The sequence below is a fragment of the Mus caroli genome, chromosome 3, assembly GCF_900094665.2.
Source record: "Mus caroli chromosome 3, CAROLI_EIJ_v1.1, whole genome shotgun sequence".
NCBI classification, from domain to species: Eukaryota; Metazoa; Chordata; class Mammalia; order Rodentia; family Muridae; genus Mus; species Mus caroli.
The window spans coordinates 72,041,836-72,058,807 of NC_034572.1; positions in this window are offsets into that span (position 1 = coordinate 72,041,836).

The window sequence follows — 16,972 nt, forward strand, 5'->3', positions numbered from 1 at the left end:
TTGTGAATTCCAGATTCAAACTTCTCTCTTCCTCTCCTCCTCACCCCTCTCCTCCCTTCCTTTTCTCTCCCCTTCCCTCCCCTCCTCTCCTCTTCCTCTGCTCTTTTCTCCTCTCTTCTCCTGTGGTATCCTCCTCCTCCTCCTCCTCCTCCTCCTTCCCTCTCTCTCCCCACCCTCTCTTTCTTCCCCTCCCCTCTCAGTGTTCCACTGTGATACTGAACTATACCAATGACCTTAGGTAAGGCCTAATAGTATACCTTCTGCACCAACCAAATGACTAACTCAGGTTCAACTTCAAAGCTATCATTTGACATCAATTAAAGCTAATATCCTCACTATTTATAATCCACTTATCTACATATGTCAACAAAGCTATCACCACTCAGAATCCAGGACACCTAATACTTGCCGTGCTTTGCTGTTTTAACATTTGAGCATCAATACTGTACTGGGTGTGACTTGAAAGACAGAATCAAGCACAGGTCTGACAATGTGCCAGCTAGGACTCCAACCTCAAACTGACAACAACCCTTAATCAAAGCAAGTCATCTCTTACACTGCCTCACAAATGCAAGTGTAAAGATGAGGGGGCTTTCTGCCCTTTGTTCTTTCATGCATCTAAAAAATTGGTCCAAAGATACAGTTCAAGATCTGGCCTTAAGGCAATTTCTACTCATAGCTTTAAAACCCCTTTTCTAATATATCCCTAAGCATATTGTATAGATAAGGTATTCTGAGTCATTTTCATTTAAAAAGGAAAACAAAAACAACCAACAACTCCTATGAGTCTGACTACAAGAGAAGATTTAGGAAAGATAGTCATTTTATGAGAAAACCTACTGAGCACCTAGCATTCAGGTCAAAGATAAATATTTATTACTCCAGGCTGGATGCCGTCTCACTACTTCAAACAGGCAGACAGATGAGTAGGTGCCTGTGCCATATGCCAGGCACTATCTTAAATAATGTGCTTTCGTGGAGGAGGGTGAAGGAGGTGGAAAGCTCCAGGAAGATGCCCTGTTCCCCTGAGACAGAGCTGCCTGGGTAACCCTCTCAGGGCCATGTTTCCTTCTCTCCAAGACTGTGAAATTCCTCTGACTCTCATTCCTCAAAAGCATGCACTTTTCCAGTTTCTTTTACCCTCAAAGCCAAGTGAGGAAGACTCTCAGGAGAGCTAATTCAGAGCGTAGCAATGCTCCAGCAGCTGACACTGAATTCACTTGCAAACAGCATCCCTGAGAGTCACCATGGGGAGTGTAGTGTGGAAGGTCAGGGAAGTTAAGCCCTGGTCTCAGACCAGGGGACTTTAAAGAGTCTGGATACAGTATATCAAAGCACAAGTCATAATCAGAATCTTAGGTTTGATTTTACAAGTGTCACCAATTCAGAATTGAGGATGCTGTCACATAAATCAAAATGACATGTAGATACCGTTTCCTCCCTGACTTGTCAATATTTTATCCTGGTTCTACCTGCACATAAAATTAATTAAAAATATAAATCAAACAATACACAGTGTAGCAAAATTGCTCTGCTCGGTCCCACCACTGAACCCCTCACACTTGAAATATTGAAGCACCAAGAAGGAAGTTCTCTGCTGCAAGAGAGCTAACATTTCTCAAGGGAAAAAACCTAGTTACACGTTTGACCACCTGCGATGCCTTCTATTGTTGCCAGTGTGTTTAACAACTATTTTTATAAATTTCTCATTGTGGTTCAATGTCAGTCTGTTGGGCCCAGCACACTTCTTACTTATTCATTGTTTGCCTAACATGCATGAAGCTGGGGCTTCCATCAATCCCCAGGACCTGGAAAACTGGACACCATAGCACGTGACTGTGATCTCAGCACATGGAGTCAAAAACAGGAAGATCAGAAGTCCAAGGTGCTCCTTGACTTCGTAATGAGTTTGAGAGCAGCCTTGCCTACGTAATACCCTGCCCCAAAAATGGAAAGAGAGGGACGGAGGGACGGAGGGAAGAAGAGGAAGAAAAGGAAGAAACAGACTGCCAAGCATGTAAAATGGCTCAGTAGGGAAAACCACAGACAACCTGAGTTCCCATCCTGGCATCTACAGAGGAAGGAAAGAACTGACTTCCTAGATTTGACCTCTGACCTTCTCCCACACTTCGTATCATTTTGACACCTGTGAACACACACAGCACACACACACACAAAGTTTAACAAAATCCCTTTGCCAATAGAGGGGCTTATAAATGACTTTAGATAACATATACAAACTGAAGTCTTTTTAAGGCTAAAAGTAAGTAAAATTGGAACGATGTTTAAATCTAACAATGCCACAGAATAATAAACCAAAATAATCAGTGAGTACGTTGAAATTTATTACTGTCTGTCTGTCTATCTTTCTTATTGTATATGTAAAGGTTAGAAGACAGCTCGCAGGAGTTCGTTCTCTCCTTTCATGACATGAGACCCAGTGTGAATTTATAACAGGCTCAGCTGCCTGTGGGTAGCCTTATCCATTAAGCCATCTTGACAACCCTATAAGTATATATTTTAAGTCTTGATAGAGAATAGGAATTACAAATTAGCAATTAAAAAGAAAAAATAACCCTTCCATTTGTAGCATGCAAAGGTAGAAAAAAATAATTTGATAATTGAGCTTTGCATAAACATGTCTAGGCTTCCAAGTTATGAGGAGGTCACTGCCTACAACTGACATTGTGCAAATGGTTATGCAGGGCAAGGCTTTGTATGAATTCCAAAGAAGATGATCAGCTGCAATTATTGACAGCTCTGGTCTCCAGGTGGTGTTCAAGGGTAAACGCAATGCACTATGGTAGGCTGTCTACCAGAAGTGGTTCAAAATCTAAGTCACTTGAACAGCCACAACAACCACCACTACCACAAAAGTGGTATACTTGGCCAGCTGTGATTTTTCAAATAATCATTTTAAAGTCATGCTTATTTAATATTTGTTAAATCCGGACTGCTGCAAGGCTCCATGTGTACATAAACAAAGACAAAGTGCCTATGCGTTGTGCTTACAAATCTAAGTTAGGCAAAGGAAGTGAAGGGCAGACAAGGGCATGGGAAATAGCACTGAGGGTCTGCTTAGAACATGAGGCTATTTTATTTGAGCTGCTAGTTTAGTCTTAACTCACAGAGGAGCCATTATATGACAACACAAAAACTTAAAAGAAGGTGGTCGCAGGAGAGAGGAACTTTGCTTTTTGGAAGTTGAAACAGAGAAACCTTAAAATGTTACTAAATAAAAGGAAGAAAACAGAAGTGAGTGAGAAGAAGAGAAAAAGCTAAGAGATGGGCTGATGTCCTGGTCTCTTTCTGTTCATTTCTGTTGCTGTGAGAAAATAGCCACCAAAGGCATCTTTTAAGAGAGAAAGGGTGCGGATTCCAGGTTCCCATCTGTCACTGCAAGGAGTAAAGGGAGGAACTTGAAGCAGGTAGTCACATCACAGCTAGGAGCAGGAGAGAAAGAAATGCATCCATGCTGGGTATTCAGCTAGCTTTATCTACTCTTTATCTAGACCAGGGCCCCAACCCAGGAATAGTAAGTACTATGTATTTTCAGGCTAGTTTCACAACAGCTAAGGCAATCAAGACAATCCCCCACAGACCTGCAAACAGGCCAATCTGATGTACCTAGAGGATCTCTTTGAAACTCATTTCCCAAGCAATTCTACATTGTGTCAAGTTGCCAAGTCAAAAGTACCCACCAGAGCAGGAAACAGCACAGTAAGTAAAGACAACACCCTAGACAGGGCTCAGAAGAAAACTGTTGCCCAGGCCTTCAGAGGCAGTCAGGATGGGTACTGGCTCCCTTTGGCATTTTTTCATATACTGGCATGGTAATTATCACATAAAATAAATATGATACATGCTGGTAAGATATTTAAAGCACAGTTCAGTTTCACCTGATGCTTATCTCACCTCGAAGGAATGAGCCTGTGTCATCATGGCCAGGTATAAGAATCCAGAGATAATTAAACCAAATTACAGACCAATAAAAACTCATACCACTCCACACCCAGCCTAGCCACATGCCTACAATGGTTCTATTGACACAAAAGCAATAGTGCTGAAGTGATTGTAGTAATAGAGTTTTATCTTACTGCTACTGGAGGGCAAATCGGTATTATCATTGGGGTTAACTCATCTTTCCAAGAGCATACTTGAACACAACATGATAAACTGGAGGTTTCTTCTATTGGACACGAGACAGGTTTGAATGAGGAAGTCCCTGACTGTCTCTTCAACCCTGAGCAAAGGACTAAACTCTCTGAGCCTTGGTTCCTACCTTTGTAAGCTGTGATTGACCGCATCTTTGTTGCTAGATTACTGTGCAATGACTGGACCCAGGACTAACAACAGTGAGTGTTCTTTCTCATCTCTCCCTTCTCCCCAGACAGGAGTTGCATTAGTCATGGAGACTCAACCCAGGCCTAAAAGTTTCTAGGAAAGATCTTAGGCTAAAAACATTAACAGCCTATCTAATTAGCTTTACAGAGGACTGGATTTAGTGAACCAATGTGAGCTGGAGTGCTTGTATTGTCATAACTCAGTCTCCAGTGTAAATAATTCTCTGTCTAGATCAGTAGTAGTTCCAAGGGGGATTCAGATCTCACAATGCAGAGAGCGCTATCATAGAGGGACAGGGTAGGCCCTCTTGAGAAAGCCTCAAATGTTCCACAGGTCACATGAGGAGGAGCTCTCATAAGTGACATCTGAAGGCATCTCTGCCTTTCTTGACAGCACTATAAACTTTATTTGAGTTCATAGAAAAGGACAAAACACTGAGTGAGAAAATAAATGACAGTAAACTTTTCAAAATGGGACTTGAGTTACCCAATGCCATGACTTTCTCTAAAGCTGCACTCATCACCACAGTTTGATTGTGGCAAGAAAAAGAAAAAGAAAAAAAAGGAAAAGTGAACAAAACAGAAAGGCCGTAAAAGTATGTTCAGCTCTGCTTTTGGCTGGAGCTGCTGTCTTCCAAAGTTGGTCAAAATGACAAACCATAAAGGGAAAGGGGCAAGACAGCAGATGCATGGTCTCTAGGTCTTTTAGAAACCATGGAGTGGGGCTGGAGAGATGGCTCAGTGGTTAAGAGCACCGACTGCTCTTCTGAAGGTCCTGAGTTCAAATCCCAGCAACCACATGGTGGCTCACAACCATCTGTAATGAGATCTGACACCCTCTTCTGGTGCATCTGAAGACAGCTACAGTATACTTAGATATAATAATAAATAAATCTTAAAAAAAAAGAAAGAAACCATGGGGTTCTTAGACCTATGTACATATGATAGAGTAAATGTCATGAGAATGAGTTCTGTTGCATAATTTTTTTTTTTAAGCCCATCATCACGACAAACGTGTAGGATTCCAGCGTCACTCAGCATGCTGCTGGCACTGTTGTAGACAAGCAAATCCAGAACAAAGTTCTTCCCCGACAAGTAATATCCGGACCCAGGCGTGTTAAACGCCGGAAGAGTTGGGGTGGCTTCTGAAGCAAGTGACGGAAAACAGTATGAGAAAAAGAAGTCACACATAAAGAGAGCCTGCCTGGGTTTAACCTAAAGTCTAGCCTATCCTCCCCAGAAGTGCGCTGTGAGAAACACGAACAGGAAGCTGAGCTGCTGGAGCCTAGTGCCTGTGAATTTGAGGCTTAATAAATGTTCACAGAGAAATATAAGACCCAGACTGTGAGTGGAGACAGGGCGTTAACTGACTTTTGACAATGGTGCCATCAGATAAGGACAATCTTTTCAGACAAATACTGCTATAATGATTTTGACATCCAGGCAGGGGGTGGTACAGCCCGGGGTGTAGCTGGTGCTTAATCCCAGCCCTCCCGAGGCAGGCAGGTCTCTGTGAGACAAACCTGTTCTATATAGGGAGTTCTGAGCCAGCCAGTGCTTCTTGGGAAGGCCCTATTTAAGAAAGAGGGGGAGAGGAGGGAGGGACAAAGGGAGAGAGACTGAGACAGAGACACAGAGACAGAAAGACAGAGAGAATTCATCATCCAAATGTAAAATGTACATGTTCAAATTTAAATATTCCATTTTTCTTCTAAGTCTTCTTTCTAAATATTCCCAATCCGGAAGAGCACCACTGCCAGCCACTCATTTACTCAAGACAAACTGGATGTTGTCTCTGACTCATTTTCTCACTTGCAGTACTTAAATTCAGTTACAGGTGGCCAGGCCTCCTCCAGCCCCGCCTCTCCTAACCCTTGACCTAGTTCCACCCTTTTTCCTCGAGACTCCCTTCCTGTTGTCAATCTACCCAAAGCAACTGCTGAGAAGTATGACCAGGGGTATGGGAGGAAACTGTTTGTCTGGCCATCATTTGTAGAACTGGTGGGTTCTCAAGAGTAGTTAAAACGGCCAGATGAAAGGATGTGGTAACATATATCTTGTCCAAAGGAGACCCAAAAATTGTTTAGAGAGCACAAGTGAAAGGGATGAATTTGTATTCCACCAGCTGCCCCTGGCCCACAAGCTGATGCCACCCCTGACTGGCCCTTGGCTCTGCTCTTGTCAGCATCTGCTTTGGCAAGTACAATCTTGTTTGACGTGCTCTTTGTACAGAGTCCTTTCTAAAAGGTAATTAAGATCATGTACTTCAAAGACCGAAGGTCCTTCAGTACCTTTCCAACACAGGCTCCGTTAAAAAACCCAGCCCTTTTCCATACTATTCAAGAGACCCCTATCTGAGTTTCCTTAATATGCAGGGACCCCTATCTAGGTTTCTCTCCCAGCACTTCCCACCCACATAATTTTCTACTCCAATTATTCCATATAATTGGGCCTCTGAGGATCTGCCAAGTTCTGTTAATTCCTTAATGCCCCGCTGATGCACTTCCTGCCTACAGTTTTCTCCTTAGTTCGAGACTCTCCTAATATTTTGGTCATTAGTTTAGATACCTATCATCAGCTTCTCATAAACGGGAGGCATGGAAATCATTTACACGATGAAGCATTAGAACATCCGTGGAATGTGATGCTTGATGTGGCTTCATAGAGTGACTCCAGTCACATGCTTTTCAAGAACCAGCCCATCTCTAGAGAAGGAATCCTTGCTGCCTAGAATTGAATGTCTCTACTGAAACACTTTGTATCCAACTTTCACCCTCAGTGGTTGAATCTTTCCTCCCTTTCCTTTAGAGCCCAATCCCACAATTTACAGTTGCTTGCAACACTTCCCCTTGAGATCTTCCTGGAAGCATAATGCCACCTCTGGTTACAAGTTCAGCTGTATTCTTCTCCACTGATACTCTGTCAACTAACAAAAGCGACTTTCTAGGAGCCGATCATCCTGTGACTCTAGCTGCAACAGCTCAGGTTCTTTTCTCTTGCTCCTGATGCAATCAAAGACCTCTTACCTAGATCTTTCCCCACATAGCAGCTGCTTGGCTCAAGGCAAATCACATACCACCTGGGAGCCTTGGGGGCCACGTGTTCGGGAAGAAGGATGGGGTAAGCCAAGGTCTTGCTATGTCGTCCAGGGCTGGCCTTGAGCTCTTGATCTGCTTCCCAAATATTGGGATTACAAGCATGAACCACCATGCTAGACAATAATCATTTTAAAGAGGTTTTTAAGGTATTGCAAAGGGAAGGACAAAGCAAAAATAGACAAACAAGAAGAAGTCACAAGACACAGAAGAAGAAGAGGCATATCAAAGAATACATTAAAAGGAAATCAGAAGTCGCTGGATTCAGCCTTCCAAAGCAGTACAGTCTCATTGAGAATTAAGTGTGGGGTGGAGCGCTTTAATTCTTTCGGTGTTTAAGATTTCTGAGCCAGCATTTAAAGCTGGCTGGCTGTGGCAAGAATCTACAGAAAGATTAGTAATCAGGACTCAGGCCAGGGGTAATCTGTAAAAGTAGATGGGACTATTTGTTATTGACTGTAATTGGAATCGTGTTTGCTTTTTTGAGGACCATAATGGGAGAGGGCTAGCAGCCAAAACAGTATATAAGGTTAAATGTACACTTAAAAAAAGGGTCTGCCCTTCTACAATAGGACGGCTGGTGGATTCTGTCTAGCACATCCACAGTGACTGCAAGCCATGTCACCTAATGTCAAGCTATGTTCTGGTTCTCTGATACAGGAGTTTAAGACAGAATTCTTGCTCTCACTTTTTACAGAACCCAGAACCACCAGCCTGCAGATAGCATAGCGCACAATAGGCTAGGTCCTCCCCCATCCATTACAAATTAGGAAAATGTTCTACAGGCTTGTTTGCAATCCCATCTTAAGGAGACAGCTTCTTAACTCAGTGACTTAGGGTTTTACTGCTGTGAACAGACACCATGACCAAGGCAACTCTTGTAAGGACAACATTTAACTGGGGCTGCCTTATAGGTCCAGAGAATCAGTCCATTATCATCAAGGCGGGAGCATGGCACTGTCCAGGCATGATGCAGAAGCTGAGAGTTCTACATCTTGTTCTCAAGGCAAACAGAAGACTAGCTTCCAGGCAGCTAAGATGAGGGACTCAAAGCCCACATCCATAATGACACACTTCCTCTAACAAGGCCACACCTAGTAGTGCCATTCCTTGAGACAAGCATATTCAAACCACCACACTGCGGTCCCCTCCTCTCAGATGACTTTAGCTTGTGTCAAGTTGATGTAAAACTATCCAACGCAATTGCAAAGGACCCAGGACCCCTGTTTTGAGCAAGCAGCTTTAAATGATTTCAACAATATTCTAAATGTCAGCACCACACCAATATTTACTGTACCCCTTTGGATCTATGCAGTTACACTGGGGAGTCCCCTGTGATTGCAGAAGCACCTTTAAAGTAATGGAAATTACAGTGTACTCTGGAGAGAATTGTGAGGATGTAATTAAAGTCAACTTGTCCTAGTTTCTGTAGTTTCTCAAGAACTGAGAAGGATAGTAGGTACAGCAAAACTGACATATTTTCAAAATATGACTGCTCTGCTATGATTTCAGAGTCTAATGAATATTGAGAAAAGACAATTTTTATCTCAAAAATTACATAGTAATTTATACTTGGGATACACAAGGGACTCTGCTGCGTTACTGAAATATGAAAGCAACAGGCAATTTCTGCCAGAGAGACATCGGCAGCATCTCATCTCCCAAGACATGGCTCTGTGTCTGTGGTTTGACTTTGAAGTGTACACACAGGGTGTGTTAGTGCTGATGAGTGTTAAGCACACAATTTAAGGAGAAAATTACACCATTGTGAATCCATCTCCCAAATGATTAATAAACATCAGAAGCCGCATTTAAATTGAAATCTAACTTAAAAAACCAGGAGCCAAAAAAAAAAAAAATTAGGTTCCAATTATGCTGTCAGGCAGTCAAACAAACTCCAGGAGAACCGCGAAAGCCAGTTCCTATGGACGAAGTACTTAAGGTGTTGAATCAATTCTGTATCTTCCAATATACCGCCAGGAGAGTCTCTGTAACTTTGTTCCCAATTGTTGGCAGATCAATTACATTTGGAAAGTGAAACTAGGCTGGGGCTGAAGATGCAGCAAAGCTTGGGACTCTGACCGACAGACCGTTGTTGCCTAGCGCGCGCAGGAAGTCCTGGATTGGATCCCCAGCACTGCAGAAAGGCAGCACAACCACAACTGCATACATACCCCGCCTTTGGGAGGCGGAGACAGGAGAATCAGAAGGTGAAGGTCATTCTTGGTTACCCGTTACTTGTCAACCTCGAGGCCAACCTGGTGTACAGAAGACCCTGTCTCACAATTTAAGAAAGAAAGAAAATGTACTTAAATAGTTTTTAAAATTGTCCAAATTTATGTGACGCTACTATTTCAGCACTCCTGGCTTGTCACCAATGGCTTTTCTAACAGTTATACCTCTACCCACTCCCAGCCTTTGAGCCTCTCTTCGCTAAGCTCCGGTTTTGTCAGTCCTCATCCTTGGATCTAGAACACGCAGGAAGAGAGAAGGAAAAAGATTCTTTGTACTGCTCTACGTTTTCTCCGTGGTTTACCCTCTGTTAACTGAACTAGAAGCACAACTTTTAGAGAATGCTCCTGAAGACCCGGTTCAGGAAATGACGGTAATGGTCTACTGAGGTTGGAGGACAGAGGCCTTAAGCCATCCTTGATGACTTCTACACACTGATTATCAATAAGAGCTAATGGTAACACTGTTTACAGAAATAACAAAGAGATAATGATCTAAACAATCAATAATAAGAGCCTTAATTAAATAAGTTATTCTGACGTTGTGGGGCAGGCCTTTAATCCTAGCACTTGGGAGGCATAGATAGTGGGATCTCTGTGAGTTCAAGACCAGCTTGGCAGTCAGAGCTAATTATGAGACCTGGTTTTGAAAAAAAAAAAATCAACAGAGAAATAAATAGTTCTAAAACAATAGAATACTATGTACTTATCAAAATGACATTTTCCACATTATTTAATAATAACAGTACCTGCTTACACTGTATTTAAGACAAAGGGGGGAGGGGTATCCAAACCTGAATTTTCAATGATAATCATAGTAAATAGTTGTGAGTCAGTGTTACAGTGTTTGCTTAGCATGTGTGAAGGCTAGAGTTTAGCCCTAAGCTGGGAGAAACACAGAAAGAGGAAGGGAAGTGGGGAGGGGAGGAAGAAAAGAGTAAGGGAGGCTGGAGAGGAATGGTAGGGAGAGGAGACCAAACGACATCCAACATAAGGAAGCATTCAAATGTTCACAGGCAGTGACTACCTCTGCTTTATTGATCTTGTTTGTAGTTTGTATGCATATATATATATATATACATATTTTTTTTCATCTGTTTATGGTTGTTTGATCGCTGTTAATATAATCCTGTCTCAAAAGGATCTAAGAACGGCTTTCAAATCTGTGGAGCTTTCGTATTACTTTTTAATCTGATGGGATTTTTTTCCTACCCTCATCTCTAGTTATAGTTAATTTGTATAATTAAGATAGTTTGCTGGCCATTTGTGAATTAGCTTGAGAATCAATTCAATTTCTGTGCCCAATACTTCAGGCCTCATGCACCTCTCTTTGGATTATTCGTATCTAGCAGTCAGAGAGAATTCTACTCAAGCTCTTCTTCATACATCAAGACATAGTAATAAGCAATAGATAGTCGCTACCTTGAGAATCATGAGACAGACTATTAGGAACAACAATTATTTCTGAGACTGTAGGTGGGATGTAAATGCTAGATAATGGCTATTTTTAAAACAGTGTCCTCCAAATTATGTCTAAATATGTAAAAATAGTAAGGATCAAAACCAAACCAATAAAAGAGTTTAACAAAGTAAATATTAAGTGATGGTTTCCATACCGCTAATACAGAGCTTAAGTCAGTCAAAGAGCATTCTGAAATCTCAAGTGTGAAGCAGATCTCCACCTCGGTACAGCTACAGAAACCCCACAGCTCAAGCATGGCGACAAGCATCCATTTTCCACCCACGCATTTGGGAGGTAGAGACAAGAGGACCAGGAGTTCCAAGTCAGCCTAGGCATGGGCGTCTCTACAGGTGTCCAGGCAGGGAAGCGAACCCCAAGAAGATACAGGAAAACCCGGTGCAGATTAATTTCGTCAACTTGGGTCAGATTTCAGGGAATCTAATACCTGGCCGTTCATTGTCAGCATATTTAAAACACAGTTCAATTGGGGACAAGGTATTCAGGCAATAATCAGTCCAATCAATCCAATCCCAGATGTACAATAAATCTTACGGTGGAACTACATAGAGACTCTTCTACAAAGTACATGTGACCCTGAGAGTGGCTTCTATAGAATCTAATGTGGTCTCTGACTGATAGCATAGAGGCCAGCAGACTGTAAAGTACATGTGACATCTCCCCTAAGGATGGATAATGGTCTAGGAAGGGACGAGTCTGGAATAACCATTCTGGGTAATTTGGGTGAGATCTGCCTTGATAGCAAAAGGTGGGTGAGGTTTGCCTGCACAGATAGCAGAAAGGTCACAAGGGCGTTCACAAAATCCACTCTCAGCTTTCTGGATGGAATGCAGGCTTTTGATTTTATCTTCTGCACTGAGGAGACACCCCTGCATGATTAACATTCCTGGTTCTCTGAGTGCTTCTCTATGAGTACAAAGACCTCGGTGCCCCCAGCAAGTGGGTACAGTGCTTGCTGCACAGGATCCTTATGGCAGCAGGCACCCTTAAATCCAGGGTTATGCACACAGGCACTGGTCAGTAAGTCCAACCAAATGTTGAGTTCTAGGTTTACTGACAGATGCTGTCTCAACCAATTAAGGTGGTGAGTGATTAAAGAAAACACCAGGTGTCAACATCTGGCCTCCATATTACATTGCCCTGGTTAAAAAACAAAACAAAACCAATGTCTCCTTGAAGAGCGAGCATTTAAAATGTGGGATGTGTGTGTGTGCATAAGCATATGTACATGTGCACAAGTGGATGGTGTGGAGGCCAGAGGCTGCCATTGGTACTTAACCCGATCACCCCCCATGTTATATACTAAGGAATGACCTCTCACTTATACCCAGAGCTGGGTGATTTGGCCTTTCTCTGGGATTCCCTATTTCCATTCTGCAATACATATTGGGCTTGGGGTTCTCATGAATTAATTCAGACTGAAATAACAAGGGCTGAGCAGGTTAAAGATGACTTTCTCTGAAGAGCATTTGCTTGTTCCAGAGACTGAGATCTGAAATGTTTCTTCCCTTGGGGAATTTGCATCAGAAGCACCCAGGGCTGCTAGGAATGCCTCCGGATCATGCTGGTGTAAAAGCCAGATCATCTCTTCTCACTCCGGAGTCCTACTGGCTTCTCAGGAATTCATTTCTTCTGTGGGTTTTTACTGGAGATCAACCACAAGGTTAGGCACTGCTCTCAGGTTTCAACCCTACCTCCTGCTCCTGACTCCACAGGACTCATGAAATAAACCATGAACTCAATGGAAAACTGCGCTTAAGAGAAATAGTTCATACTTGGTTCATTTTAGGTCTTTTTCCATGCTCCTAAAATGGTTTAATTTTTAAGTCAAAAACAAAAGTAAAAAACAACTTGTAAAATATCTGCCTTTCCAGACCTCTGCTTTCCTGCACAGTTACCATGGAGTTTTGGAGATATCTTGGTTGGTTTTCTTTGTTCTTCACAGATGGATTTGAGACTCCTCACCATATCCCCTGAAAACTGAAGGAGTAAACATCTGTTTGCTGCCACAGAAGACAGGCTTTGTGTCCCAGCTTTGTGTCACACTCTGAAGACACCACATCCATTCTATTTTGTTCTGTTCTATTCAAGCACACACTATCATTCAAGACGTCCTTCCTAGGTAATTTGAGGTCTCCTAATCTTATGCTTGAACATAAAGTTTTCGATGAACGTAGCAGATGCTGGTTGTCTGGACTATCCATAGTAAGATATTTAATGAGAGAAAATTTTTGGTAACTTCCCTAAAGCTGGATGTGTGGCTCAGTTGGCAGACTGCTTGCCTCAAATGCTCAAAACCCTGTTTGGAACTCGGGCGTGGTGGTGCACACCTTTAATCCCAGCATTGGGGAGGCAGAGGCAGGTGGATTTTTGAGTTCGAGGCCAGCCTGGTCTACAAAGTGAGTTCCAGGACAGCCAGGGCTATACAAAGAAACTCTGTCTCAAAAAACCAAAACCAAAACAAAACAAAAGAAAACAAAAACAAAAACAAAACAAAACAAACAAAAAAACAACAACCCTGTTTGGTTCCTAGCATCACATGAACTGAGTTTGGTGGCACACAGCTGGAATCCCAGTACTAAAGAGGTAGAAGCAGAAGGATCCCAAGTTCAAGGTCATCCTCAGCTACACAGTGAGTTCCTTTAGCTTAGACCTCCAGAGATGCCATCAGACAAGTGGGAAAGAGGGCAATCCTGCAAGCCTTGTATGCAGGCAGGCAGGCAGGCAGGCAGGCAGGCAGGCACACACATTCAGTATGCTAGAAACAACCCTAGTGCAAGGGCTCTGTGGCAGAATACACAAGGTCCTCAGTTTCATCTCCAGAACCACAAACATGAGTGTTTGTATAAACACACTCACAAAAAACAAAGCTATAATTGAATAACCAACACACATGATCACATATGTAAACAAGTCAATGAAGTAATTTTCTTTCTTGTTCAATGATTAAATCATCAAGCCCTGCTTGAGCAAAGCATTAAACAGTATAACTTGACTCACTCCTTTAAAATTCTGGAAGTCATTCAGTATTTCTTAGGCAGTGCTCTATACTGGCTAGATATGCCTATAAACAGCTGTAGGCACTGGCTAATAATAACAATTCTGCATCTCTTCTGAAGGCGAACAAAAATTTGATGAGTGGACTTTTTTTTTTTTATCAGAAGTCAAAAGGTTGATCTGAAGGTAACATTCAGGGGTAAGGACTTGTCTAGTACACACGAGGCCCTGGGTTCCATCCCAGCATTTGAAGAAGGAAAAGGAGAAGGGAGGGAGGAAGTAAGGAAGAAGGACAAAAAGAAGAGAGGGAGAAAAGGAAAGAGGAAGAAAAATGAAAAGAGAAGAGGGGAAGGGAAAGGAGGGAAGGAGAGGAGAGGGGAAGAAAAGGAAAGGGAAGGGAAAGGAAGGGAAGGGAAGGGGAAGGGGAATGTGGCCTCCCTTCCCCCCAGCCTGGAACCTGCCTGCTCAAGGGTGGAGCTACCGGCTCATTCGTCCAGGGGAAGGGGAAGGGGAAGGGTGAAGCAACATGTGGCCTGAAATCCCACCTACTCAGTAAGTCAGGCAGGCCCCTTCTCCCTTCACAGAACATTCTTTACATTGTGGCTCAGCAGATAGTTGGGAAGGAAGGAGAGACAGCATTTGTAGGAATCTCTGCAACTGCCACAGCCCGCAAGAATCCATCTTCAGGAAGCAAGAAGATAGTTTTGTTCAATTCAACTAAGTATCTATCTGGTGTTGGTTTAAACTTTGGGAGTCTGGCATTAAGCAGTTTATTTTAGGCATATTTAAGCACAGCATAATTTGGTGAAAATTAACTCAGTCCCACGTGCACAATAAAGCTTAAGATATGACTACGTTGAAGCTATTTGTAAAGAACATGCAACATCTCTATAAAGATGGGTTCCATAGATTGATCACCTGTGAAACAAGCCCACCATAAGTGTCTGGGGGAGAATCCAGCATGGTCTCAGATAGTGCAAAGGTGACCAGGTGATTAACCACATCTGCTCCCATCGTTCCGGGTTATGCAGCCCACTCTTTTAGTAGACAACCCTGTGTGCTTAACATTCCTGCTTCCCCTAGTGCTTCTCTGTGAGCACCAGAACATCTAGGCCTCCTACTACATTAAGGAAAGGACCCTGAAATCACTGAGTCCAGGGTCTGGACTTCTATCTAACCTTCAGTGCTGTGAGAAATGAACCTCTTCTTTCCAAAGATGTCAAGCATGTGACATCCTGGTACAGCAAGAGACCAGACTATGTCAACTGTATTCTTTTAAAACTCAAGTGACTTGGAGTTTCCCTCATGGGCAGCTGAAGTACCAAGTCAAATAATGGCAAAGCAGCCCACAAATATGTAGTTGATTCAATTTAAATGTATCTAGCTTATGAATCAAATGAATGAGACCCAGACTATGGTTATTTTATTTGGCTTTGACAATTACTGGAGTGGTCACCCCTAATCTATTTTTCTAACTGCTGCTCTGGCTGCCTCCCCAGCTGTGTTCCCCAAACACTTGCTATTTCTCCTGGCCATGCACTCATGATCCATCTTCCCTCATGGAGGCTTCCTCCTCTCTCCTGTCTCTTTCCTTCCTCTTCTTCTCTGCAACCCCCAACCAGGTAACTCAAAACTCACCTACCTCTATTCCCTCCAGTAATGAGCTGTAGTCACTTTTATTTATCCAATAGTTTTAAATTAAGAAACAAGGTTTGCACAATAAAAGCCAGTAAACATGAAAATTCATTCGTAGGCATCTAGACCTTCAGGTACAGAATTAACACTGTATTACATAGCAGCAGACCAAACCTCAACACAAATATTTACCATATTTAAACTCCAGGTATTTGGGGAAGTTCAACATTATAGTCAAAAACAGCTCAGGGAAGGTCCCTGGCCACAGACAGTGGGGCTTTTTATTACCTGTGGTTTTAAATCCTCCATTGGAATTTGGCTTTTTTAGGGCACATTTTGTGCATATTCCTAGTTGTGATTACCTCCTGGAGGAGAAAGCGATGAGAGCAGCAGAGAATGGTCTTCCATTTCTTCTCTCCTTCCTCCTCCTCCCCTCCATTTCCCCTTCTCCTTCTCTGTGTTGCCCAGGATAGCTCCAAATTCCAGATCTCAAACTCTCTCTCTCTCTCTCTCTCTCTCTCTCTCTCTCTCTCTCTCTCTCTCTCTCTCTCTCTGTAGCTTTTTGAGACAGGTCATGTAGCCCAGGCTAACCCTGAGTCATTTGGAGCCAAGGATGACATTGGACTCCTGATCATCTTGTCCTTTACTCCCAGGCCCCATAGGCAGGCTCCACCCCCGCCTGTTTCTTTTCCTATTTGAAGTAAAAAGTATAATCAGCTTTCAATGATTAATAGTGGTAGTCTGATTTTACTATCTACTTCATTTTTAGTAGCCTGGGAATAAGTATAAGTAGAATAATGGTAGAAATTTTATTTTACCTAAACTTGGTGTGACATTATGTATGGACTCAAAACAAGCAAAGCAAACAAAGACAGCACAAAATATAAATGCCAGTACCCTCCGTCACAGCAGTCAGCACTGGCAGCACCATTGTGGCTCTCATAAAGCCTTCAAAAAGATGGGACATGGCCCATAAATATTAATAAGAACCTACCTTTGTACACTTAAAAAGACTAGGCTAAGACAATCCATCAATTTATGTGTGCTTATCAATCAAAACCTATTTTTTTTTTCAGTAAAGTTCTGAGTTCAATTTTAGAGCACTTATATTCTTGCCTGAAGAGTCCTTTCTCTGAATACCTTGGATACTGAAGAGACGGTCCCTGAGATTGGCAAAGAGCATCACTGGAG